Below are 27,028 nucleotides of genomic sequence, written 5' to 3'. Positions count from 1 at the left end.
ATGGGACACATTTCATTGTGGAAATGTCTCTTAATTATTTGAATTCCTTCCAAGTTATGTATTTCATGATGCAACACTTGATATTAACGTTAGATTCCCCTTCAATCTTGTTGAAAGCAAAGACTTAGCAACCACCACAAAAGCACAGGAATTTGCTACCCAGGAATCAGCACCATTCACTTTCTCAGCACCTACAACAGTATTTTGAATCCTACTTAGAGATGAGAGATGTTAGTCACTTCGGCTATTTCTATTCCTTGAAGCAGTGAAACTACTAAGATTCCAGTGGATAAGCCCTCTGCTTGTCTTATACAAAAGCGAAGAAAGGCAAGTGTGAAAGAGTGGCATGAAAGGGGTCAGTCAATTTGATTGCTGGACTTGTTCCCAGGCTCATTTGAGGATTAATTTTTGAAAGGGCATCATAGAAAAGCTAAAAATGTGGCAATTGATTCCTTATATACTACTCATTCCTGGGCACAGTTTGGAAAATATTTACACACACATTTCTAACATTAGCATAGTCTTCCCAGTTTTTAGCTCATGGAGAATGTAGCAATGGCTTGTTAAAAATAATACTACTAACAAAGACAAATCAAAATCCCACTGGTCGATGTTAATATACCAGTGGCAGAAGTCCTAGAAAGAATGCTAGCAAGATGGGTCCAATAGTGTAAATAAGGAAAAATAAACAGTAGTGTTTTCAGGTTTGGGGTGCTGCAGACTTCTTTTAGAGACACAGTCCAGGTTCTTGTCATCCTGAAAAAAGAACTGTTGATCAGGACAAGTGCAAAAGGTGGTGAAGTTTTCCATCTATTAGGTACCATCTGCTAAGGGCATTAAAGTTAGGGAAACAAATATGCTTTGCAGACTGAGTGCAGGCCAATGAAAAGAAGGAAAAAAAAAAAGTACACTCTGCAGAGTGGAAACCAGCCCAGTGAAACAGCAACAGTGGTCACAACTTAATGGGCACCATCTTTTCTATCTCCTGTTCCTCAGGCTGATGTCAGTTCTGGGCTGTCCTACTAAAGACCGGCTTGAATTCTCTGTAAGAAGAATTGTAGATAGTGTTATCTCATTGGTCTCAGGCGCAGGTCCTTTGGCACTCTCTCTCTCTCTTTTTTTTTTTTTTGATCATGTGTCATAGACCTCTGCGATTGATATGTCTCTCCACTTGCCCAGCTGGCAGTCCACCTCCTAATTTCCTGCCTCAGTAGATCTTCCTCAAGGAATAATTTAAAATGAACAAATCATTTGCAAACAAAAATCAAGAGATCTACTTTTTACAAATATAGTGAAAATCCAATAAAAAAATTTCAATGGCACTATATTTTAAACTTGACAAAAGGTATGATTGTCTTGATAATTCTTGAAAGAGTTTTTGGTAAAAAAAATTTATGTTCAGTAAAAAATATTTTTAGATCCATTGTAGAATGCTAAAATTGGTGGGTGAATAAAAGTGTGAGGGGAAAATGGAGTCTTTGGGCTTACACTGTCTCTCTCAAGTTCTTGTAACCTCCAGCAGCAAAGATAATTTACAGTGTTGAAAACCTGGCAGAATGCACCTTAGCCATCAAGTGCCCTGTAGTGTAATATGATAAATGAAGAAGAATGTGCCACTGTTTTTACGGTATTTTTAGCAAAACTGCATAATTTCAATCCTGAAAATGTCAGGTAACTCCAAAATTAGCAATCATTTCGCACGTAGTCTGCCAGAAACTAAGGCAATGTGGGATCTTGAACAGGATCATAGATCAACAACAATCACAACAGCTACCATTAAAAGATAAAAGGTGAAATTGGAATATGTCTTTAATTGATTATTTTGGATCAATGTTAGTTTCCTGGTTCTGATAAATGTGCTGTGGTTAACACCAGAGAGGGTTGGGAGAAGTATATATGAAAGCTCTTTGTATTTAAATTTGTCCCAAAGCTGCTCCCTACATATTTCAAATTTGGCCTAGAGGTTTCTTTGAACATAGTGGAGATTTAACCTAACTTGAAGAACAAGTCCAATGCAACCTATTCTGGTAATCAGTAGATGAGTCTCAGCCAATCACAAACAGCCAGTACTTCCAATTATGTTCAAATGAGACAGATGTGAGCTGTAACCAATGAGATTGTCACTGTATCCCAATTTTTATAAGTCATTTCCTTCTCTCTGGCTATAAAAATAATACGGGTCTGTGGTGAAGGTAAACATTTTAAACGGTTGTTGCTACAGATTGTCAGTCCATTCTCGAAGGGTCATTAAAGCCAATTCAGGTCTGAAAAAGTTTATTTGTTGTAGTTTTGTCCCTTAACATACTATTTTTCAACTTTCCCATAAGTCTAAATGTAGTCCAAGACAAAGTTACAAAATAAAATATGGTGCCTGAGTTTTCACCTGATAATAAAGACTTTCTCAACAGATTTTTAAAAAATGTAGCTATCACAAATCAAAAGCAAATTTCATACTTACTGCAAAAAAGCCAAATATTTTGTTATCAAGATTCAAAAGACTATACCTCTTATTTTCACTGTTATTAATAATTTTATAAAAGAATTAATCATTGTAAAAACAACAGAAAGTCATAAGAAATTTAAGGAGAAGATTAATTGCTATTAATTTTAGAGTATATAGCTTGTAATTTATACATTGGGATTAGTGATCATTTAGGAAGGTGGCGAGTTATGCAACATTATACAACAACCAACGGATTTCCAATTTTTAGTTCAAATTTATATTGAATAAAATAAATTCAGTGATACCAACCAAAATACAAATCAGATTTCAGTACAATTAATAAGGTTTCTCAGCACCCTATGTGAAGAGAACTAAAAACTCTACTCAGTACTATGAATTAATATTTGCTTAAAGAATTATATTTTTCTCCTATGAAAAAGCAACCATTAAAAATGTAATATATCTTCAAATTGCTTATAAACTTAATGTAATTTCAGATGAAATTGGAATAAAAATGTATTTAAAACTTGATAAGTTCTGAATGAGAAAATTTGAAAAAACAAGTGGACTAGAGAATTACACATTTTTTACTAAAATGTAATATGGAGGTATCATTATTGAAAAGTGCGCTGTTAATGTCAGAAGAAAATAAGTGGAACAGAAAACAGTGAAATAGATTCTTTAATAACTAAACATCCCATTATGATAATTTTGGCATTTTAAATTAGAGGTGCTAAAATGAATTGTTCATTAAAGATTTCCTGGAAACACTGACAAACTATTTGGAAGGAAGCAAACAAAATCCCTTCAAATAGTATATGAAAATATTAATCTGTAGTAGAACTGAGAAAAAGAAAAGAAAAAAGACATAATTCCTTTAACTTGCTGCAAATGAATTAGGATATTCATAAGAAAGAACTATAAAGAACAGTAGCATTATCCACAATTCTTACCTCTAGACTACTATATTCTATATTTTATAATCCCAATAAGCAAATCAAATTAAAAAACAAAAGCACTGATAATTAAAACATGGCAAAATAAGAGAAAAATAAATATTAATATCCCTGAGAAATACAGATATCATATTCATTAATGGAAAAATTAATTCCTCTATAACACCAAAGGATTAAAAACCATAAATGGACGTTAAGCACATGAAATTTGTACATACTAGAAAATAAAATCATATTATTTAACAGGTAATGAGAAACTATTTTTCATTTATTGGATTGACAAAGTTTTTTCCTTTTATGCAAGTACAAAAAAGTTAATGACATGCACTTTTTCACACATCTTTAAAGTTTGAGTTGTTGCACCTTTCTGGAATACAGGTAAGTTGGGAGTCCTAAAAAACAATATTTAACACCACTGGGAAAAAACAAAACTCTTAGCACAATGTGACATTTAAACCACAAATAACATTTATTTGTTATATTCTTAGCTTTAAAGTATTTATGCTATAATCTTGCCTATGTTATTTATTTCTAAAAGAGAAAAGGGAATTTTCTAACAGTTTTTTTTTTCCTATTTTCAACTTTTCTTTATGAAACTTCCTTAGGGGTAATCACTGTTTTGTTTTGTTTTTTTAAGCATTTTTAAAAAGACTTACTGTCCTCTCTTTCCCCATATCTCTTGCTGCCAAAGATACCTATCCATCTTTTGCCTTTGCTCACTCAAATATGCTAGCTCCTCAGAGAGCATCTCAAATTTAGCCTTAAACAACTATGGCATTATTTCCATCTGAATAGTGGGAAGAGAAAGTGAAAGAGGAGAAAAAGTGCGACATTGCGCAGCAAGTGAAATGTAGAGTTTCGCGATTATCGAATGAATTTGATCACAATAGGAGCCAATCTTGATAATTGTTTTAAAGGAGTTTCCTCAATTGCAATGTACAGGGGTGGGGTAGAGGCTGGGGTAGAGAGAGGAAGACTGAGAAGGTGGAGTCAGAGCTGCAGAAGCAGGTGAAAAAAAAAAGAACTCAAACAATAACAAAATTCATAAATGCAAATCAAAACAAAACAAAAGCAAATGACTGTTAAGTATTAAGAAAATGCCGGAGTCACCTCTTTTCATATACAGATTTGAGGATTTCTTCGGTATATTCTGATTCTGTACTTGTAATGTTTTCTATATTTTCTGAAAGACCCAATGGATTTGAGAAACAGAGCTTGAAATGTGCAGTGATAGTCAAGATGAGGTTAATATATTAATTATACCTAAAGATAAGCTAACACCTCCAGAAGGCTACTCTGGGGCCTCGAAAATGAAATGACTACACAAATATTAATTATGTAGTACTTGTCTACTATGAGAAGGTTGAAATTGCCCTGCCATTTCATGGAGTGGACCTGAGCTAAGAGTATGGGGGCCTTAAAATTTATAATCCAATCAGGGTTCCTTTTGAGAATTCAAGGGGTCATGAGCACAGGGAAATGGAAATATTTGCTTGTTCTAACTGGGATCCTCTTTCGGCTTAAGCACAGGGAAAGCCTGGTGAAGTTTGGCTATGTTGGGGCCGGAAGGTGACATGTCTATCTTTAAAGAAGAGTCTGAAAATCTGGAGTGAAAAATCACCAGCAATACTATTGATGAAATGTGCATTTGAGTTGTTCTCTTGACATATAGAAAGTCCTAAAAGGTGATCCATCACACAGAATCAGGAGTAAGGATATGATAGTAAATAGGACAATTGAGGTCTTTGTTCCAATTTGTGATAGCTCTAGTATTTTTTTAAAATAAGGTTAAGAAAGTCTTTATTATCAGTTGAAGAAAATTTTGGTACTGTATTTTATTTTGTAATTTTGCTTTACTCCCTCCTATGGGGATCAGGTGGAGACATGTCACTAAGCTAGGGAAACACACTAGCATGTGAAAAGTGATAGGAGGAAAGGCAGAGTGGTGTTGTAATCCATTGAAGAATGTCTTCTTGGAGTCACAGTGTTTAGGAGAAAAGTAATTAAGAGTTAGTCACTTGAAGGGGAAGGTGAAAAACAGAGTAAGGAAACAACAGTATTTAGTGAAGAGAAAGTATGATCCAGTTAAAAGCCTGAAGGAATTTAATTGATTTTTAACACATGAGACATGAAGTGGAAAGGCGTAAGACTAGAAAAGCAAGTAGGGTAAGATGGGGAAACACCTTCTAACACGGGTTTAGAAGTTAGGACTCCGTCAGAGGGATCATGGAAGATTCTAAAGAGAGAAAGAGCACAGTCAAATTTCCCTTTCACCAGGGTTTCAGGCTGAACTGTATATATGGAGAGTATAAATTAAACATTTATTCCCTAGAAAGGAGGTGGTGGTCTGCTAGGTAAGGTCAGAAACCCGTTGATGAACTATGGAAAAACTTAGACAGTCAAATCCATTTGCCTTGCCAGTTAAATGGCCTTGGGGAATAATGAAGATAAAAAATTCAATGAAAGAACATTTTCAACTTGAGTATAGTATAGATGGGATAGTCACATATGTCAGAGATGTTTCCATCTTTGGGGGGATTATTGTACCAAATCAATGGCATCTTAGAGACTCTAGCTTGGCTCAAGTGTTCTCATGACATTAATTTTCATAAGTGAGGTAATACGAAGGTAAATGATCTACTACCCATTCATGAATAGAAGTGAGGGGGAAATGAAGTTGTTTAGCTTATAAAATTCTAAGCAGATGGTTTAAACTTGCAATACAGTGACATATTTATAGGTGGACTTGATGTTGCATTCACTTAGTCTTAGACTGGGTTTCAAATAGTTTGTTTTTCCAGACGCTAATATCTCTGCCAGAATCATAACAAAATGGATGGGGTTAGACAGGCTATAAAAGTGTATATTTTGTAGGAGATTGGAAAAGGGGGGGGTTAACTTCCTCTCTATTTATCAAAGTGGTTTAGTTGGAAAGATGTCCATTGGTACATACCTAAGAAAACCTGATACAGAAGAATCGAACTCGAAATAGTAATGAAGTGATAAAGGGTATCTGGATTGCCCCAAACTCACCTGTTAAAGCTGCAGTACGTGTCCCTAACCTTTCTGTGTGGACCTTTATTCCAAGCTTAGCAAAGTGACCACATCTAATTAGAATGTCTTTCAAAGCCTGCACAAAGTCCAAGTAAGAGCAGAATAAAATACTTCTGCAACATTTATCTTCATAGAGAAATAATGAAGAATGTTTGCTGATAATTTTATCCAAATAGGACAATGTCCTGAATCCAAACTCCCAGGCCAAGTACAAGTAGAAATAATGCAACTAGAAAAAACGGGAGAAAGCAGAGCCTGAGCAAGAAACCCCCACTGGGAAGATAGCCTTGTATTTTCAAGAAAATTTAGGATGTCAGGAGAATCTTTGGAGTTGCAGAATCTTTGGAGTTTTCAGAAAGATTATTTAGAGGTGAAGACTCCCCAAATTTGCTTCCAGTATTCCTTCATTCACTTCCATCGGATTCCTTCAGTGGGGCCCAACTGAGTGGCATAGAAAACTGAGGTGACCCAGAAATGGCCTTGAAGAGGCTGAGCCTTTGACTGTGTTGCCCAATCAATGCCCTGTGTGAGGACCATGCAGGTTAGAGCCCATAGTGGTAGTGTGCACTGTGCAGATAAAAAAGCTCAGTGGCTCCTCACTGAGCCTGGAGCACAGCTACCATCCTGCTCCAGACCCTGCCTTCCAGCTTCCTCCCTGTTCTCCTTCAACCCTCCCTATGTTGCTTCCTTGGTAAAAGCTTAGAACCCAGTTAAGCCCAGCAGTTGACTGTCTGGAGTTCTCCTTCCCAGCTTCCCGTTTCTGAAACAAGCTGCTAAGTTATTTCTACCTCCTGGTAAGATGTAGCCCTGCTCCCCGGAAAACAACCCAGAGGAGGCAGGACCCAGAGGGTGCCTTTCGCTTTTGGAAGTGTGTTGAGTAACCTAGTAATAGTAGGGTTCTTTGCTGTCTACCAGCTAATCCACAGTCTTACATTTCTAAACAAAAGCATGTTGAATGGACACATTCAGGCAATGCTAACAGTGTTGCCTGACTTTAAATGATAAGGCTCTTGCTTTCTAATGCTTAACAGTTTCATTGCACAAACCACATGTCAGGCTCTATTCTAAAGACTTTACATCCATTTTCACACTTAATCCTTTTGTCAAGTGTTGTGCCTTTCTCTTCATTTCAATAGTGAAAACTTCCTCTTAAGTTACTTTGTTCGGTATCACACAAATTGTAGGTGGCACAACAGAGATTCAAACACAAGCTTTTTGGCCCTGGAGCCAATCTCAGTCACACTACACTGTAATGGAAAAACACACATCTATAACCCGTGGCTTGACTGGGAGGGAGGCTTTCCCGTTGGCTTTGCCTTTTTCATTAATTCCTGATTATGTGATGAGTGTGAAGACCGCTTTCCCTTTCTGCCCATTCTACACCCCATTTAAACTATATAAGATAAAGTCATTGGAATTTAGGAGCTAGTGAGTGTAGCATGAATGGAAGACAGACAGCAAGGGAGAAAGTCAAAGCAAGGAGCCCTGATGGGATTGTCTAGGTCAGAGCTCCCCCAGTCCTGAAGGTATCAGAATGACCTGGAAAGCTTGTTACATGATGGTTTGCCGACCCGTGTCTGAGTTGTGCCTTAGTAGATCTGCATTGGCATCCAAGAATTTGCACATCTACTAAGTTTCAGATGATATTGACTCTGTTGGCTGAGGGTCAATTCCCTGAGAACCAGTGACCAAAGAGGCTGCTTAAACCTAGACCAAGCAGCTTGTAGGAAAAGAAACAGTCTCTGGGCCTTTCCAGCAGCTACTGTTTCTCATCCTACATCTGAAGTCTACATTCAAAGAGCTTTGCTTCTTGTTCAAATGCAAATAGGAGATCTCCGGCAAAGATGAGTCTTAGGAATGATTGACAGTCTTGGAACCCCTCCAAGCTGCAACAATTTGCTCTGAATTGTGCCTTTTGCATATCTGAATTTTCTCACGAAGGCCAGATGGGTCTGATTGTTCTCATAAGATCTCTGCGATGTCTTTTATTTTCTGGGATTTCCAATTTTTTTTCTTCATATTTTGAACTGAGTTCTAAACCCACTTGCATGATTCCCAGTTTTTTCCAAGTGAGAGAATCTTGCAACTCTGCTCTTTGGTCCTATTTATCTTGGCACTAAATAGGAGGTTTCAGTTTCCCCAAAATATGACAAAAATCTTTTCAACTTTATCTCTTTTCCGTGACTTCAATGAAAACTAACATAGAAGGAAAAATTAGAAGGGAGAACAAAGCTACTTGAAGAGTTGTTCAAAGATTAAATCTCCTGCATGCTCCTTCCTTATCTCAGGCACCCAAGACTTGCCCCTGCTGCGGACCCTTTCTACTCAAAATCAGAGTGCCCTGGCTAGTTCATTTCTGATTTTCACTACGTTGAATTCTGCACATTAGGGACCTTAGAGGGAAGACTGTGTCTTCTGAAGATGTCCCCCACAGGGATTCACTGCTGTGATCTGGGGCCAGGTGTGGGGACCACATGATGATCACAGCTTAGTCTCTACCATGTTCAGGAAACACTGCCCCCCTTTAGCCCCATCTTGGTCCTGTTTTTTTCTAGGAATTGACCTGTAGGCTTATCAGAAGGTGACAGGTTATGTGTAGAAGCCACCTTTGCAGATAAAAGTTGGGAATGAGCCTACTCATCAAGAATGGTGTTGATGATGAGAAATGGAAGACAAATTTGAATGGTTCAGTTTTTCAGGATGATAGGCGACACAATTACAAAGCATGTAAGGTTGATTTTCTGGTGTCTTCTGCCGTTTCTCTCATATGTCCCCTTTTAATATTCTGCCTCTCCTTTCACCCTTATTTGGGGTCTGCTTTTTATGGCTGATTCCACTCAAGGGGTAAGTTATGGTTTCACTCCTTGCAAAGGCTTTTGCATTCTACCAGGAACTTAAAAAAATGTTTTTGTGGTAGTGTCTCACTAGGTAGCCCAGGGTGGCCTCAGAGTCCTCCTGCCTCAGCCTTCCACATGTTGAGATTTCAGGTATACACCATCATGGTTGGTTTCAGGGAACTTTTTTTTTTCGTATCAAGGATCAAACTCAGGACTTTGTACTTGCAAGGCAGGTACAGTACCACTGAGCTAAATCCCTGGTCCCATTTTCAGGGAACTTTTAAACACAGAAAAAAATACTGTCCAACAGAGCATTTTATGCAACTCTTTGATCAATGGCTATCATATTGTGCCACCATATTGTGTAGCATAACATAAAGACCTTCATAATCTGAATAAATTGAAAAATGTGAAAATGGTGGGCTTGATGCTGCATAGTTGGGAACATCTTAGATCAAATAGCAATCAATTATCAATACATTAGACCATCTCTTCCTGCATAAGAAAAGTCAGAATATTCCCAGTTGATATGTAAATGCCCACTGTGAGATCTATGCTTTAGTAGTCATGGTCACTATTGGGATGTAGAGAAATAAAACCTTGTTTCCCTTAATAAAGTTACAACTAACACAAAAGTCTAATGCAGTTAAAAGTAATAATATAATATAGTATAAAAATAGGCATTAAGTCTAGAATAGCAGAAGAGAATGAAGCAGAGAGGCTTTATTTCAATTTCCATGTTGGTATAGTGTTGGTTTTGGCAGGGATGAGGGGAATGGGATTGAAAGCAGGGAAATTGGAAAAAAAAATGTATGCATGGTAGTCAAAACGTGTGTGGCTTGTGTTGTGACAGCAAGAGTCCCGGCCTGGCGCGAACAAAATGTATTGGAAATGAAGGAAAAGAGAGAGCCAAGCAGATAAGATGGTGTTAATTAATGGAGCCTGAATAATTGAGCCTGAACACCCAGCTCAACATTTGAATTTCCATAGGCAAGAGGAAGCTACTGCGGATTTTTTTAAGCCAGGAGATGACAAGATGAAAAATGTTTTAGGAAATTAATTAGGGTTGTTAGGGTGGCTTGGAGATGGAAAGAGAAGCATCAACAAAAATCAGCAGGTCTTTCCAGTCCTATTTTGCAGAGAGCTGAGACTGGCAAGGAGAGGGTGGAACACAGAACAACCCTCCTCTGTCTGCAGCATTGATTCTTCTGAGAATTCAGTCTTCTTCCAGCTGCTGCTCTCCATGACATTTTAGGCTCTGCTTCTCCTTTATCTTTTCTCTTTCCTTTGGCTTCCTTCACTCGCTTCTTCTCTTTGACTCACCGTTAATGTAGTAATCCCTAATCACTGTAATAATCCCTAAGATTGCTTCCATGGTCATCTTTCCCTTCCTCCACTCTCTTGGTTTCCCCTGTAATCTACATAAATGTTTATCCAAATTTGTGTCTATTCTCGATGTCAAGCCAGCTGAATTTTCCAGTATTTCCAAGTGCCTCTTGAACATTCCCACCTGAGGATATCACCAGCACTTTAAAATTAATGTTTAAGAAATACATATCATTACGGAGATCCAGAGCAGCCTGTGCTTCATATTCTCCTCTTCCCATTAATGGAAATAAGGTTTACTAAGTTACAGAAGCTCAAAATCTCAGAATTCCAACCAAAGTCACTTATCCATGCTTATCCACTTCCTAGCTCTGAGACCATAAGTGAAAAAGAACTTGGCTACATTTTTCTTTGCACTAACAAGTTGTCAAGAGCTGCAGGTCTAGCTCTCTTCCCCTATTTTAATACCTATACAAAATTTTAGATCTGATTTTCCGTTCTTCTCGGTCAGCCCTTTGACACTGCTATAAAAGAACCTGTTTGGTCACAGCCTGATTCTGCTCAGACAGTCCTCCCTCAGTATATGATCTCAGGGTACCCTTCTCAAATGTTTAAGCCTTAAGTCTCAACTTTCCCTTCTACAGCTTCCATACCTGACTACTGAGCATGCCTTATTGATGTATTACATCTTGCAACCATACCTTTGCCTCCTTGTGTTTCCTGAGCATAAAACTCCCATTGCTCCCTCACAATATTGGCTTATAAAATCCTTTTCCACTTCTGAGACCAATTCTATATGATTTTCCTTGACATGAAGCTATGACCTGTCTTTGATCCCCATTGGCTGTATATTACCTTTTAGCTGTGTTCCACAATTTTGCACTCCATTTATCTACAAGAATGTAAGTTTCTCACAGAAGGTGTGCTAAGAACCTCTATTTCCCTTGCAGGTAGAGGATGCACATGGTAGATACTACATCGATATGACAGAAAAGAAAAGAAAATACAAAAGGAAAGTCAACAAAATACCCTGACAATTCACAGAATGAAAGGAAGTCTGAGGCCAAGCGATAAATGGTACCACTGAGGGAAGACGGCCATTTTCTTGTTTATCCTGGAAGTGCCTACAGTACCCATTAACTCTTCTTCAGGAGGGAAGGAAGTTGTGAGGACATAGATCTATAATTCACATTAGGTAAGATGACCTCTAAACTCCTATTTCCAAGGGGAATGTTTATTCCTTTGTCATATGTAGGTTACCAGAATTCTAAGTTTTATATATATATAAAAAAAAAAAAAAAAAAAAAACAGAAGATTCTGCTTTGTTATCTCCTCCAAATCTTTTTTGTTTGTCGTGTGTTGTGTAGGAGGAAATAATGTTGGCCCAAATGGGTTCACTTCAAAACATGATTTTTGAGCAGTCATCCTTGTTCCTTCATCTCACTGATCTGGCTGACCAGAACCAAGGAAAATGTATGGCCCAAGGTATTTTAAGTCTGGTTCATTCCCTAGTGTAATGTGCTCTGACTTTACAGGGCAAATGAAGGCAGAGCTCCTGCTCCAGGGCTTCTCACGGCTCTGTGTAATTTTCTAGTCTTTCTGTGTTATTGGTAATGATCTGGCAATCCAGACAATTCAGGTTTTAACAGTTTTTAAAACTGTTAAATTTAACAGTTTTTAAAACTGTTCTTGTTCATCCTATGTCTTCCATTAGGAAAACCAAGAGAAGGTGTCACACACACTGGACTGCCTTGCAGATGTAAATGTAAATAGGAGATGTGTATTTTTATATAACCATGGCTTCAGAAATTTACACAATTGTAAGTCTTGGTATCCTGATCAAAATTATTACCTCCCACATTCTTAGTAGAGCCATATTAAAGCACAACGCCAATGAAAACCAAATTAAGAGATTACTGCAAAGTGTGGTGACAATAACTAGTTAAACAATCAGACCTCTTTCTAAAGATAGAGTGAAAATTCCCTAAATTTTGTCTTATAACCCTTCCTGGCATATCGTTTTCCTAATTCCAATAGGGTTTGCAAATAGAATATTACTTATGACTTAATCTTAGAGTATTAAACATGTTTTGCTATTAAAAATCAAGTAGTGTTAAATAACGCAGATCCTTGAGAATAGAATAAAGCAAGATGACACTCCTTAGAGGTTTTGTTACTTGAAGATGAGGTAATGATTGCAAACACTATAAGTGAAACCCTTGAAAAAGATAGAGCAGTTTTCATCCAGGAAATAACTAGAGCCCTACAATTTAAGTAAGAAGCAGATTTTATTGTTGTCCTTTTGTAAGTAAATGTTCCATTCTTTGCTTTTAATTGCTTTTACGTGGTAGGAGAGTTAGTAAAACATCAAGAAGTTTTATAAACTAGTACCATAATAGCAATCCTTAAAGTGAATTGAGGAGTTAAAAAGTGAAACAGGTAGAGAGCAGATATAAGAAATAGCATGTGGAGTTTGACATGGAAATGACTTACCAAGAGTATCCTTGAAGAAGAGATGTTACAAGTGATGCTGAACTCCAGGTCTATATGGCAATGGTAATACAAAAATAGCTCAGCCTGATTCCTGTACCCAGCATCGCAGTAGAAAGGAATCTCTGAAAGTGTGGGTAGCAAACAAGGGGAACTTGGAACTTCAGAGGAGGAGGTGCAAATGCAATAAATGGAGGGTATCTCTTCTACTAAATAAACAGTGCTTTATGCATTTAGAACTATTCTTGAATCTCAAAAACAAAATCCAGTAACAACAACCAGATGTAGGTTCAGATAAAAGGAAGGAAAGAGAGTCCAGTGGATGGTGAAAAGAAAAAAGCAAAAACAAAAAGAAAAACACTGGACATTAAGAACCATTAGTTCTTTTCTGAGCCCTGAGGCCACTTCTGTTTAATCTTGTTGAATCATCCAAGCCCCAAAGGGGTCCAGTTCCTCATTGTGAAAGAAAAAAAAACCTAAATAATGTCTCCTTAGACCAAAGAAACAAAGGCCCACCACTCTACCGTCTCCTATGTCAGTAAATGGAAATATTATGTACCCAGTTCCTCAGGTTGGAAACTGTTATCAGTCTAGGCTTTAATATTCCTTCAACCTCCACATTCAGATAGGGCTAAATCCTGTCTGTTCTGCTTCCCACATATTTATCAAAGAAACCCACCTATCTCTATTTCCACAGATCCCACAGTTGTGTACGCCTCTGTCCTCTCTCCCTCAGAATACTTCAGTCACCTGCAGTGGATTTCCTCAAGACTTCTCCAGCCTCCTGCCAAACCCATCTCCCTCACAGCAGCTGCAGTGACACTCTGAAGATGAAAATATAATCTTTTCACTTCCCTTATTAAAACATGTCCTGGAATTCACATTTCTCTTTGGAACATTTTAGAACCTACTTGTTCAGCCTTCTCTCTGTCCCCATTCTAGAATCTTCTAAATTCCTCTGTCTCTCCACTTTCCGTCCCCTGGCTGGTGCCTATCATCCTCATTAACCCTGGAGAGCTCTTCACACCACCCAAATCTACCTGACTTGTTGAGTGCCTAATCTCAGGTACTCCTTACTTGATCCTTAACTCTAGGCCAGCCACCTCTTGAGGGACATTCTTACTTCATACACCACTCTGGCACCTTAACCTGCCATAATTTCCTCGAAGGCAAGCGTAGCCTAGAAGGTATGACCATGTCCTAGCTCCTCGAACCTGTGAGAGTAAACTTATCTGGAACAATAACTTTTGCAGATTTAATGAAGTTAAACATCTCCAGATGAAGTCGTTTTGGTATTAGGGTGGATGTAGGCCCAATCACCAAGTGTCATTGCAAGATAAAATGAGGGAGATTTGAGCCATAAACACAGACATTAAGATCATGTGAAGACAGACACAAAGATTACACTCATGCAGCTCCAAACCAAGAAACACCAAAACCTGGGAAAGGAGAGAAAGAATTTTTCCCTGGCCCCTTAGGAGAGTGTACTGCCCTGCAGTCAGACTGATTTCATACTTCTGGCTTCCAAAACTGAAAGAATACATTTTTATATTTTAAGCTAGCAAGTTAAAAGCATCATACCACAGCAATTTATGTGCACCCATGGTTATAGAAGCACAGTTTGTAATAGCTAAATCTTGGAAACAGCCCAAAAGCCCATCAACCAATGAATGGATAAAAAATATGTGGTTTTAAAAAATACATATGGGGCCGAGGATTTAGCTCAGCAGTTCGGTGGCCTGCCTTGCAAGTGCAAAGACCCGAGTTCAATCCTCGGTACCAAAAAAAAAAAAAAAAAAAAAAAAAAAAAAAAAAAAACCAAAAAAACCCAAAACCATATATAATGGAGTACTATTCAGCCATAAAGAAGGATAAACTTGAGACATTTCTAGGTAAATGGATGTACCTTAAGAGACCAGACTCTAAAGTGGAATAAATTGAATACACATGTGTAAATGCCACATTGTCTCTCTGGTGTGAGAAACTGAAAGTGTAAATAAATACAAAAATGTATAATTGATATTGTGAAATAGATATCAGAAGCTTTGTTAATATTATAAATATTTTATGAAAAAGTAGTTGAGAGATAGATTAGCAATTGAAAATACATTCTTTCAAGATCATAACCCCCCCCAGCAAGTTTGTGATTATTTGCTACAGCAGCCCAGGAAGCTAGTAGAACAAGAAAGAGTATATCTTCCCTGCTGAGCCCCAAACTTCAAGAGTCAGAAGCCATGCCTGCTCACTACCGTACTGCCAAATGACTACAACTGACAGAACCACAATATGGCTAATTCCCTGAGGTCAAGGAAAACCGCATGCACTAGAGAGGTGACCGTCAGGCTCGCCATCTTGAAAAAAGAATTGTGGAAGCAGAGGTGATGCTTCTTTCTTTCTGAAGCTAAAACACCCTACACAGTCTCCAGTAAGCCGATAACTTAGCTCCAAGCTTTTAGTTAGGTTGGTGCTCTGCCTAGACAACCAGTCTGTACATAATACTTCTAATAGAAGACTTATTAAAAATATTTAACCAATATTGCATTCATGGTTATCAGCCCAAAGGATAATAAATGCATATCCCTACCATGGTGGACATTATCCCCTTCATTATGAGATCACAGTGATGTGCGAGGAAGGGGGGAACCCCTGGAAAGGAACTGAGTTGGAGGGGGAGCATTAATCAGTAACACAACATCAGGCATGGTGCTCCTGTTGGACACGGGCATGTATCCAGCCTACCTCACCTTTCCCAGTCACCTACCCTGTGAGTCTCTATTTGATTCCAACGTTTTCCAGAAAACATTTCCAAATGATTGTTTTCCTAACCCGTGGTTTGGAATGTCTCAGCTCTGATACTTTAAACGTGAATCTTTCATTATGACACCTCCTGGATTCACACTAGAGTAATGATGCTTCTCAACTGGAATTTGAACTTTTTAACTGTACAGGGTCAAGTTTTATTCTTTTCTGTATATCCTTGGGTTTTATACAAGTTTCATTTTAATTTTAAATGCTTTATGATATATTATATATTTGATTACAGACTACAAATGATCAAGAACTGCTCTTGGAAATCAAAGCCAACTTCTATGCAGTCATAGCTAGTGGAATAGCTCCTAAAAATTCTTACAGATAGAATCAGGGCTACTTAATAAACTGTCATGAATGTATTGCAGAGGTCAGCTACTTTGTAACTTCATATCAGTTTCCTTCAATAAAATATAAAAATATAATTAAAAATATAATTAGTAGTAGAGTAGAATTCAACTTATTCAGCACGTTTGCATCAAGTTGCTCATTAGCCCATTACAACAAACTTTTAAGATGAAATAATAATTCTTTGAGATGAAAACAAGACTTTTATACATATAAAATTTTATGTGACAAACATCTCTCCACATATATTTGTTTCTTGAGTTTGGAAAGTGAGGTTTTTGACAGAGAGTGGTAACTGTGTTATTTAATCGAGTTTTTGCTTGTTCCTTGTCAAATTCATATCCAAAAAAGGATGAATTTAAACTAACAGAGTGTGACAACCCCCAGGTATCACATTCATTTCGAAGTCTCAGGGTGAGAATGATTCTTCTGATGCCACATCCAGGCGGTTTACTTTTCTTTCTTTTTGGACAATAATTTATTCCCGTTGAAGGTACTAATCTCATTTTACTCACAAGGAAATGAGCCTAGACAGACAAGTGGATTTCCAAAGTGTAATGAAGTTGAGAACAGTGTTAGAATATGAAGGCTTTCTGAAGATCAGTTTGTCCTGGGTGCAGGCTCATCTAAGATCCCTAACAGTTACAAAGGAATCCTGGAACCAGGGATATGGATGGGATTCTAGTTGCTCTCAATTGCATCCAAAATTGTATTGATTTGATCTGTCTTGTATCAGTGAATCCTCCTAAAATCTTCTTTTAGGAAAAGCTTTAGCACTTAAGAACAAAGAGAACAAAACACAGTCACACAATTTGAAAATTGCATATCAAATCTTTAATTTCTAAGACAAAGGCCCCCTATGGCTGCAGGGACAGGGTAGAGCTCAGTCTCTGGGCTCCCCTCCCTCACTGAATGGTACACCAGACCTCTTCTCTTTCACATCTTCAGGGCATGGGCCCCCATGGTGAAAGAAAGAGGCCTTATCATGATCTTGTAGTTAACCTTCCACATAGTCTAAAGGCAGTAAGCTTGGCTCACAAAGAAAGAAAAATATCATGGTGGCCACTTATGTCTACATTTTCTGGCCCAGGTTGCAGTTTCAGGGTCAGCAATGTCTTTTCCAGAAAGAAGACAATGAAATCTGGAAGGCATCTGTGGGACTTTTGCTCCCTTGCCCTAAGCCAGGCTGTTGTGGAAGTGTGGGGTGGATTATGTTTCACTGTTAAGCAACCTTCCAACAAAGATCACTTCAGTGTGAGATTTTTTTTTTTTTGGTGGCCTATAATTAATCTTTAATTCCAGTTAGTTTTTAGGACTAGACCAAGGTACTGGGAAAGAGAAGATAATTTTTTTCCACAGTTTTCTTATTCTGAAGGATAATTTTGCAGCTAATACAGGAGAAATACATGTCAGTTGACCAGAGCTTGCCTTCCTCAGTTATCAGAATTATTTAGAAAGGCCGCATGTAAGTTGGTTCCTATCATCTTGCCTAAGATGTTCCCTTTGCTCTGAGACCACTATGATGCTATGAGACCTTTACCTCTATGGATTTCTTTGGACTTTTTACAGCAGTCCAGATTGATTACATTTGAAATGTAGCCTTTTCCTTTAGATCTTGGATACTATTTTTCCAGAATTTTATTGAATTTTTTTGGATTATGTTAGTGGAAGGTTCTACTAATTGCCAAAATTTCAAACCAACATGAGATGAAGCCTTATTAGAAATTTGTAAGACTGTTCTATAGTATATCTGTTTTGGAAGCTGAAGCTCGTTGGCCTCAAGTTGATAAAGAACATTTGTCTACCCCAGTGACAAGTTGAATTAAGGCAAACACAGAGTTTATAGCAAGTCATTTTGAAAACAATATCCTTTTTGATACTGTGAGTGCTTTCATATTTATTACCCTATTTATATCAGACTAGATTTCTTTTCACTTTTTTATTGAACTCCCACAACTTTACATCAGACTCTCCTAAAGACCATTGCAGGAAATAATTTTTTGTTAACATTTAGGAATTATTAGATCAGCCCACTAATTAGAACTCCTAGAAAATGAATGACAAATAAACAAAGTGTAAAAGTGCTCCATCTCGTAGAAGTGATGGAAAATTTTCCTCTTACTTCTCCTATCAGAAATAAGGCATTCTTTCCCTGTTGCCTACTTTACAAAGGAGGGGCAACTGTTTTAAACAAGATCTAGCATTTACTTGAAACCAATAGTTTCCAGTAAAGGGTTTTTAGGATAAATGCAGGCTTACTGGTAAATATTGGTTTAATCTTCTGAGAAAATTAAAAGCTTGTGGTTTGGGACTGACGGCAAAAGGCAGATGCACACGGACTAGGAACAGAAGCATCGGTAAAATCTTCAAATAATGTCCTCTTTTCCAGCTCCAGGCAAAAGAACCCGAACATACCCATTCATTTTCTCTTAAAGGAAAGAATTATCCCAAACCTAGGAGGCCTGAGTAAAATTCAATCAGGCTTTTTCAATGCTTTTCTAAGAGTGCTATATATTAAACTTTCCTCGTAACTCAACCACCCAAGGGCCTGCTAGAATAGAAATCACGGTAATTTGTGCTACTTTTTGTGGAGACTGTGTCTTATAAACTGAGCATAATAGTATGTTGTGTGACTCTGTTTATTGCCGAATTATAGTTCACGTGGGCATGTTTAGCTGAGTAGTGTTAAGTTGCTTTCTTTCACATATAGTTTTGCAGGAACCTTTAAAAAACATTTTTACTGATCACAGCCTACTAATTGCTCATGTCTTATTCAATTCACTCATCATAAATGAAAGAGTTGCCCCATTCCCATCAGTACCTGCTTTCTTCTGTTGCTTTTTTTCCCTCCTTTTTCTGAAATTCCCTTTTTTATAGAGCTGGACCCCAGTCTACTATCTGTGTATGTTCTCAAATGGGATTCACCCCTAAGGAACCATTGGGGAGGTTGTGGCAGTTAGGCTCAAAGGGCTACTTCTTGGCTTCTTGCCCTCTCTGACCCCAGAGCAAGAAAAACATCACCACAACACCCCACACAGCCCCACTATCTAAGATAACTGTGTGTGGTGAGCACTGCCCTTGCCAAGAAAACATTTTCTCTACTAATTCATCTAAGAGATCTTATGGTTGGCAAAATGTGTGAAACAACAACATTTCATAGGGGAGAATTTAATTACCGCTGCTGGTGGTTCAGTTCATGTTTTCTTTTTTTGTTTTTTTTTTTTTACACCCCACACAGCCCCACTATCTAAGATAACTGTGTGTGGTGAGCACTGCCCTTGCCAAGAAAACATTTTCTCTACTAATTCATCTAAGAGATCTTATGGTTGGCAAAATGTGTGAAACAACAACATTTCATAGGGGAGAATTTAATTACCGCTGCTGGTGGTTCAGTTCATGTTTTCTTTTTTTGTTTTTTTTTTTTTGTGTTTTTGTATTCTGTGAAAGATTCTATAGACAAAATGGGCTAAATAATGTGGCCAAAATAAATAATAATTAACAGTCCATGAAACAGTCAGATAAGAATACCCTTCACAGAGAACTTGAGGTTCCTGCCAGGCTGTGGTTGGTGCACTCTTTGAAGGCCAGGAATCCTGATGTCCCTGGTTTGAAGGGACCTCCTTACCATCTCTGTTCTGGGGATTTCCATCAAGATCCAACTCTCAACAGTCACCAGTGCGATTCCTAACAGCTACCCTGTGGGAAAAATTTCTACTTTTGACTTTGCCAATACGAGGAGAAAGTAATGCTTGGAACAGAGATTACACAGGACAAAATTTCCAACTAAAGTTGGTTCATTACTCAACTTTTCTGCATCCTACCAGATGAAAGAGGGATAATTTAGCGTACGACTAACCTAATACATTTCTTTATATATTCAGGTATACAGAATAAATAGAATCATTTATTATTGAATAATTATATTTGCAGTTATTTGATTTCCTAGTTGAGTAAGTTGTTCACCAACATAGCATGGTGGAGAAACCGTGGCAACCCTCAGATCCCGTCCTACTCCTGCTCCTCTCCATCTTCAACCTGAATGTTTGACTGCATCCATTTGTTTAAGACTCAAGACTTTAAAACTTAAACCTCAAACCTTAGCTGCAGCAAAGTGAATTTATAAAAACCTATCTATCCTCTGATACACACAGTTCTGCTAACTAGCTTTTGCCTTGGTCTTGAGACTCAGGCACAAACTTTTCACCAGTTCTAGTGATAAATATCATCCTATTTTCCCAGTCAATGACTACCTATGTCCTGAGTCCTCAAAACTATCTTAGGCTTTCTGTAGTGGAAAAGATGAAAGTCATATGATAGCTCATGGGAATTTTTGTACCTGGGGTTGAGCTTGGGCTTTTGGCACCAAGCTACATCTCCAGCCTTTTTTAAAGTTGTGAGACAGGGTCTTGCTAAATTGCTACACTGCCTAGGCTGGGTTCAAGTTTACATCTCTCCTGCCTCAGGTTTGCATAGTGCCGGGATTACAGGTGTACACCCCCACCCCACAGCTCTTACCTCTTCTTACAAGAGGAATTCTGATGATCCATTCTACACTCCCCAATCATAGAACTTCCAGAAGCTGCCTATTTTATTTCTTATGCTTAGACTCCTGATCGGCTATTCATTCCACTTGTAGGTGTAGCTTTTTATCCCATAGACTTGCTGTAGTCATGCCTTTAATCTACTCTCTTCTACCTGCTAGACTCAGATCTGCCCAGCATGTTGGCTTCATCTCAACGTCAGGACCAACTAACCATGGCGACTGTGTCCTGGCCCTTCTTGGTCAGCCTCATCTACTGCACTTGGCCAGGATAAAGTCTGAGATTGGGTATAGAGTCACATTCACTGGAAAAAAAACTGCATTGTTTAACAGCAGAAGGAGGACATCGAGGATGCTTTAGGCATAGATGAACATGAGAGGCTAGTATGAACAGCCTGCTTTTTCCACTGTATGCCTCCCCAGGACTGATAGTGAGGAACAAACAAACATTGCTCCAACAGCAAGAAGCCATTAGGGCACACTCTAGGTTAGCATAACCCAAAGTTTCATGAGCACATATACGTACAAAAAAATAAAAAAATAGAAGGCCTGTTTGTCTTCTGTGGAATGTGTACTTATTCTTCATAAGCTGTAAATCCACTGAGTATGGATATATTACCATATGAAGGGTACTCCTCAACTTATAAAAATTATATCAATTTCTTATTCTTATTTACAGAGACATTTACTGAAAAGTTACTAGGTAACATTGGTTAGACTTAAAAATAAAAGCTAGTAGTTATTTTATATTTATGATGTGCCAGTACCTAAGATAAGTGATTATTTAATTTCCATAAAATTTTTAAGGTACTTATTTGTTATGGCTTACATCTAGATGCCTCCCTAAACCTCATGCATTCATAAGTAAAGTGACTGACCATGGGTGTGTAATACTGGGTTATTGCACTGATTGGTTTAACATAGTTCTGAGTGTAGACAATAGATTTACTGGAGAGAAAAGATCCACCCTAGGTGTGAATGGCATCAAGAAATAGGCTGGGTAGAATAAAAAGAAAAAGAAGAAGGAAGTCTCATTGCTTTCAGTCTGCCGTGCCATGTATGTTTCTTCACTGCCATGCTCCTCTGCCATGCTGCCCTGCCTTGGACCCAGCTAACTAGGGACTGAAACCTCTACAAACTATAAGCTAAAATAAATCTTTCCTTCTTAAACTTGCGAGTGTTGGGTATTTTGTCCCAGTGATAAGAAAGTAACTAAGACAGTCTTATTAAGTTCCTTGATTCAATGAGAAAACCAAAATTTAAGTAAATAAAGATCCTTCCAAGGGATTTTCAGTTTTTTAGAGTACAAAAGTCTTGGGTTTTAGCTTAGCTCTTTCTGCTTTAAAAGGTGTACTTTTACCAACAACATGATTATATTATTGCAAAGCCAATTACAATGGATATGATACTAACATTTATTTTCTTTCCTCAGCATTAAAATAAAATCTCAGCCTCTTATTTCTTAAGACACTAAATAAGGTAAGTTGTCAAGCTAAATGGTATTTCTTGTTTGTATTGTTTCTTTATGTGCAGCATGTAAAGAAAAGAATTAAGCACAGACCTCTGGCCCAGGAAAACAATAGAGTGTCAGAAATCGCAAATAGAAAAGGAAAAAATTAACTAAAAAACAAACTTATAAGAAAATTTCACTATGTGTCACTGTCAAAAGGAAGATGTAGAGATAAGTTTTTGAATGAAAATGATATTTGTGTTATGTTTCCTGTATATAAATTGTTCAGTATATGGTGTTTCTAGCTTTCCTATACTGCCCTTTGTTCTTCTGTTGTTGTTCATTTTGTATATAAATAAAATTTCTTGTTTAAAATACTGTTTCAGAGGTTTTGGGGTAGAAAAATGAATAATTTTCTCAAATTGGTCCACCCTCAAACAATGCCATAGTTAAAACCACACAACAGAGACAGCAGGCTGGCTCATTCTATCCTGCATGATTTTGACAATAACTGAAAAAACAGTAGGGGCAAAATCTAAAATTATCACAAATTCCTCACAAGAAACAGCTGGATTTTGGGCAATGTGGCATCTATGGAAGAAGACAGTCATGAGGCTGAAACATAGGCATAGGACATTTATGGTTTATATATAAAATGTCCCCCAAAGCCTCATATGTTCCTAGGTAGGGCTTTTGTGAGTGACTAGATCATGGGTATTGATTAATTGGATTAGCACGCTGACTGGATTAGTTATCAGGTATACACAGGTATGGCTAAATAGATTTACTGAAGACAGAAGCCCCAGCCTGGGTGTGGGTGACAACAGTCATTAGGCTTTTAGCCTGAATGGAATAAAAAGGGAAAGGGAGGCTTGCTGCTGCTGCTTTCTTCCTGCCTTACCATGGAATATTTCTCCTCTGCCATGCCCCTGTGCCATGTCACCCTGCCCTGGAGCCAGCTGACTATAGACTGAAATCTCTATGAACTGTGAGCTAAAATAAATCTTTCTCCTCCTTTAACTTGTGGAAGTTGAGCATTTTGTCCCAGCAATGAGGAAGTAACTAATACACGGAACTTCTTTTGGATCGAAGATTTCTGGAGGGAAAGTATTCACCAGAAATCTGGCAATAATATTTTCCTGTTAATCTCAAAAGAACCACCGCATTTTCCATGGCTCTCAAGATTACAAAAAGCCCAAAGACTGACTACTAACAGCTGCTGTGTCCTTGATCAGAAGGTGAAATCAGTCAGGTGCCACTTCAGGGTCAAACCCCTCTCCCTAGAAGCACCCAATCAGACAACATCTCCAAACTACTCACCTCTCCCCTTTACCTTAGCCAGAAACACTCACTCACAAGGTAGGAGAAAAACACTTATGAAAGAAGGCTAGGTCTTGAATAACGCGCAGGAATGTTGCAGAAACTGATATTTGTTAAGTGCTAATAGATTCATTTAATATATCAGTTAGGCGTATTAAACAATAGATACTTAATTTACCCAGAGTCATCTTCAAAAGATACAGATGTGCATTTCATCATCCTGTACTAGGCATACAGGAAGCTTCTGGCAAGATCAACCCAATGCTTGGCCAGGACAACACACTAGAAAGTCACAGGGAAAGATTTGAATGCATGTCAGCAGCACTGCTTTGCCTCCTCCTGATGTCAGACAGTATCTCCAGCAAGATTTTACACAGGTGCAAAGAAATACTTATGATCTCAAAGGCATAGATAGCACAAGGAAAAAAATGCCTGATTCCTGGGCTCTTCAGGTACCCTGCATAGGAGAGCTGAGCCCCTCCGGTTCCTCTCTGAAAGGGGCAGTGACCATAGATGTTTTCAATAAACACTAGTTTTACATTCTTTAACTGTAGCCAAGCAACTGAGCTTTTCCTTTCAGTATATAAATTTTTTTGTGGATTCCTCCATAGCACTCCAGTTTGTCCGTATTTGTGTGTGTGTGTGTGCAGCACTGAGCACACACACAGATTTATGCAATCACACTTCCAATAAGAATCTGCCGAGTATTTTATCCAAAACTTCCCATGAAAGCCCCCTGTCATGAACCTGGTGACTGGCTGACCCTGCACTATGTTGGTGGCCCCTCCCCTGGGGAGAAGCTTTGTCCTTCAGGAATCCCACATCCCTCAGGGGAGGTCAGCTCCAGTTTTGAGGCTCTGACACACCCTGTGCAGAATTTAACAGCTGATAAGGAGAGCCTCTCCGTAAGCTCTGCCATCTAAGGAGACCTTTGCCTTCTGATAACACAAGGATAAAATCCAATCACAAGGGTTCAGAGCCCAGCATCCCATGATACTGATGTGTGTGCTATTAGAAAGAGCTTAAGCATTTTGATGAGGATGGAAGCCAGAACCTTGACGTCACTTCACACCCAGTGTCTTCAGAGGTAGAGGGTGCTGGTGGGGAGGACAGAAGAGCTGTAGCAGGGTCTTCAGCACTGGAGGGGATTCACTGGGTGAGGAGCTTGGACCCCAGAGCCCATCAAGCCCCTGTTTCTGCTCCCAAGCAAGAGCAGGGTCACCTAACAGTTTAAAAGATATAGAAGTTGTGTTTCTTTTGTTTCTGAAAAATAATTAAATTAAAAATACAATGGTAGAAACATATAAATCTAACTTTCACATGATCAATAATTTGGAAACTGCTCCAAAATGATTCATTAAAACTCACCAGATTATATTGCTACTCACTAGTCTTGAAAACCCAAATACCAAGTTAGGTAACAAAACTTAGAATGTAATACTCCTAATTGCATGAGATTAAGCACTTTTGCATGACAAGAAGACTTAGGAATACAACTAAAATTAAATTTAAATTGACTAAAAATATTAGTAAATATGGCAAGAACTAATGTTCTAATACATAAAACAACAAAGTGTCTACAAACAGGCACTAACTTCTAGCACATTATTAATCACAAAAAGAGAATAAGACAAATATATACCATATCATTATCTGAAATTTATTTATTTGGGGTTTTTTTGTTGTTCATTTTGCAGTGTTGGAGGTTAAACCTAGTGCCTGGCTAGACAAATTCTCCACCATTAAGCTAGAAACACTTTCCTATCTAAAATTTTCAGAAGGATTGTTACTCAGTGAGGGCAAGAGGATTTTTCAGTGGTCACCTTCCTACCCAGTTGAGAGTTATGAGTGGCATAAATGTTATTGAAAGCATTTTGGCAACATGTAATATAAGCTGTAAAACCATTATCCTTATACCTAGTAATTTTCTTTCTAGAAATGGCTTCTAAGAAGTAACGGATACAATTTATGTGCAAAGATATTCATTGAAAGATTATTTGCAGTTTGAAACAACTTGAAAGTTCAGTATGAAAAAAAATGGTCACAGTGATCATGTTGACACTTAGAGCACCTAGTAAAGATGGGATTTTTGAAGGACATTGACTAAGATGAATAGAAATCTCAAAATATCTTAATAGAAAATATAGTGTGATAACATACATACTACATAAAAGGCATCTTATTTTCTGTTAAGCCATATAGTCTTACTGTTATTTTAAAAAACATTATGTGCAGTGCCTATTAGCTGCTGTCTTACTCTGGATTTGGTAACCCAAGTTCTGTAGTAAAGCCACAGGCTCAGAAAGAAGGTAAATCCTTGCATGAAGGGATTGTATTGATAGTGAAAATGATGATGATGATGATGATGATGATGATGATGATGATGATGATGATATTGGAAGGTAAAAGTTGCCCCTGACAGCACTCTCAGCGTTGAAACCTGGGTCCCTTTACATTCCTGGTAATGCAGTGTGAGTCGGGTGGGGGGCAGACCCGAGTTATAGGTGACTCTGTCAACTGCGGACAGGTCACTGAGTTCTTAAGGTAATGACATTCCATTCCTGGCGAAGCTAGAGAAAGAGCAGTAGAACGGAAGGCATGACTTCTCTCTACGCTCCCCTCACCATGCTTCCGGGGAGAAGGAGAAATAAGTTGGTCAACATCTGCGTGGAAAAGCATCTTCAGAACACTTGCAAGCTGGGAAAAGCAGCACCTGCCTCAGTTTCGCTCTTTCTGGATGAGTCAGCAAACAATCCACAAGCATTGTTGGTTTTCATTAAAAACGTACCTGAAAAATATATCTAACACACAATTCTAACACAAATTGTCCTTTTCCTCCCTCTTATGCTCCAAGGTCAGCTGCTTGTATTTGAGGTTAAAAATATACCAGCCGGAAAGAGTATGTAATGACAAGGAAAATAAGCACATAATTGTGACTGATTATTTGAGGTGGAACAATATACTTTTGAAGATTGTGGCCTTTGGAGTCAAACTTCATTTTTGAATCTCAGCTCCACTGCTTATTTACCTTGGGCAAGTTGCTTGATTTCTCAAAGCCTCAAATATCCTGCAACTCAAACTAGTAGCCTGTAAATCATTTAGAGCACAGTGAGAACTCAGAAAACATCAGCTCCTATGATTTTGAGTGTTATAAAAACTGGACAATAGAAAATGTTTATTTACATATTTAAGATTTTTTTTCTGGGAACTGTGCCAATTTCCAAAGATACAAAAATATGTCTATTTATCCATGAAAGATTTTTGTAGAGCAGCCTGTACGTGAGATATCGGTGGTCTAGGCGCTTGGGATACATGAGTGGATGAAATTGACAAATATCTGTATCGAAGAGAGTAAAACACCAATCAAGGGACACAAGAAATTTATATAGGAAGAAGGTGCTAAGTATTGTACAAGAAGGTAAAGAAGAGTGGGCCTAGGATACAATATTAAACAGG

The 27,028-nt window shown here is 38.0% G+C and overlaps 1 long non-coding RNA gene across 1 annotated transcript; it reads left to right on the top strand.

Moving 5' to 3' along the window:
• The first annotated feature begins 15,780 nt into the window (after positions 1-15,780).
• LOC104853033 lies at positions 15,781-26,498 on the top strand. Its single transcript, XR_777664.1, has 3 exons — positions 15,781-15,870; positions 22,235-22,281; positions 26,427-26,498. It is a non-coding gene; the product is annotated as an uncharacterized LOC104853033 (long non-coding RNA).
• The last annotated feature ends 530 nt before the right edge of the window (positions 26,499-27,028 follow it).

Source organism: Fukomys damarensis, unplaced genomic scaffold (genome assembly GCF_012274545.1).
Source record: "Fukomys damarensis isolate Sample0158 unplaced genomic scaffold, DMR_v1.0_HiC HiC_scaffold_17, whole genome shotgun sequence".
Classification (NCBI taxonomy): domain Eukaryota; kingdom Metazoa; phylum Chordata; class Mammalia; order Rodentia; family Bathyergidae; genus Fukomys; species Fukomys damarensis.
Note: the sequence above shows the minus strand (reverse complement) of the source record. Positions and strands in the feature narration are given on the sequence as shown.